Raw genomic sequence first — 2,101 nt, 5'->3', positions numbered from 1 at the left:
ACCTGGCTTACACCTTGTCCACTTTAACACGTATACACACTACCTATCGGCACCATGACCCAAATTCCCACTGAAGCAAGCTACTAAGGCCCACAGCTCAGCCAATGGGGACTCTCAAAGCCTAAGTACCTTTTGCTCCGTGACCCCATCCAGCCCTTCCTAACACCAACAGCCAAGCTGACAGAGGTTTGAACCCATAGCCATCTGGGAAGGTAGGTGTGGGGACTATAATGAGACCATCCTGGCAGTTCTCTCTTCACTCCAGATACGTTTATTTCCTATGAACGGGGCCAATCCTCAAACACTTCACAGGGGATTCTGATGTGGAGATGTGGATAGTGAAGGAGCTTTCTCCTGCCACCTTGTGCCTGCCCCGGGCCAAGACAGGAGAGTTCTCTGGCTCTTGGACCACTCTTCCCTCCATTCACTACAGCTTTTCACCAAACACTAATAGGGGACAAGGATCTATCCCTCCTCAATTCCCCTGCCCCTGTCACTTGCTTTCCAGACTAGATAAATGCAGATTTCTAGAAAAATGAACAATCGTCTTTTATTGGGGGCCTGAGGGCAAGTCATGTGCAAAGAGACACACAGAGTTTATAAATAGTCCTGCAGAGGTCAAATTTCTCTGCGTGGGGCCAGGCCCTGTGGCTCATGCCTGTAATCTCAGCATTTTGTGAGGCGAGGCCGAGGCTGGTGGATCACTTGAGGTCAGGAGTTCGAGACCAGCCTGGCCAACATGGTAAAACCCTGTCTCTACTAAAAATGCAAAAAATTAGCCAGGCATGGTGGCACATGCCTGTAATCCCAGCCACTTGGGAGGCTGAGACAGGAGAATACTTGAACCTGGGAGGAGGAGGTTGCAGTGAGCCGAGATTGCACCACTGTACTCCAGCCTGGGCAACAGATCAAGGCTCCGTCTCAATAAAAATAAAAATAAATTATCTGGGTGGAATGACACTGCCCACTCTGCCTTACATTAGAATGTTCCAGATGTCTCTGCAGGCTCATTGCAGAGGACACCATCCAAGAACATCGACTATTGGGAAGCAGGGGGTGCAAGCCAGGCAAGGTCCTCCCACCCTGGAATTCTAAGTGGGAGGTACATTAATAGCCATTGCAAGATTCATTTGAAATTAACATAAAGGCTTCTTTGAATATTTCCTCATAAGAACAGTTAATGAAAACATTTCCAATCACGGTACAAGACTCACTTGGGCAAAGATGCTGCCTCCTCTTTATTTCTTACAAGCTATAGGTTGTTAAAGTATTTAACCTTTCAGAACCTTAATTTCCTCATCTGTAAAATGGTGAAAACATTCCCCAACTCTTAAGAGTTCTTGAAAGGTAAAATAAAATAATGTATATAAATCTTGAAGTATTGGATCTGACAGAGTATCAATCATAATATTTTTTTAAAAATTGTGTTGAAGGATTCCCTTATGCCAGGTGCCATTCTCTGTAAGTTGGGGGTCTTTAACGTCCACAGCCACCCTGGGAAACAGATACTATGACCATGCCTATTTTGGTTACGGAAGGTGCGGGGTCAGAGGGGTTACGTAACTTGCCCAAGGTCACAAAATGAAGGCTGGATAAGAACCAAGGCAATCTTGCCTCCTGAGGCAGACCCGGCCTCCAAAACACTGCCTCTTTCTTTTGTCTAGGGATACCCCTTATTAAAAAGGCAGTAATGGGGTAGTCACTCATATTTCATAGGTATCATTTTGCCTGCTACCCGCTACAGGAATCATTTTTACCTTGCAAATCTGCAAGCTGTGAAAAAACATACTGCTTCTTCTAAAACACTGTTACTTTTCACGTGCTGTGTCCCAAAGCCAGGATGCACAACCTTTCTCTGGAGGGATCTTGCACCAAATACCCGAGGTAGCCCAAGAGAAAGAACAAGTCCCTGCAGCCGGCTGTTGCCGGAAGCCAAGCTGGAAAGCTCTCTAAGCCTTAGCTTTAAGTCTATAAAATGGTAAACCGAAGACAGTTGAAAGCCATTCCTGCTGGCCCTTGGTCTCCACTTCCATCCCCAGGACGGCCTGGGGAACCATACAGACGGCAGGCTCTTGTCTTCATCCCTGGCCCAGGCGCTTAT

This window comes from Mandrillus leucophaeus, unplaced genomic scaffold, assembly GCF_000951045.1.
Source record: "Mandrillus leucophaeus isolate KB7577 unplaced genomic scaffold, Mleu.le_1.0 Scaffold4, whole genome shotgun sequence".
In the NCBI taxonomy this organism is placed as follows: Eukaryota; Metazoa; Chordata; class Mammalia; order Primates; family Cercopithecidae; genus Mandrillus; species Mandrillus leucophaeus.
The sequence above is the reverse complement of the archived record's forward strand: the minus strand, read 5'-3'. Positions refer to the sequence as shown.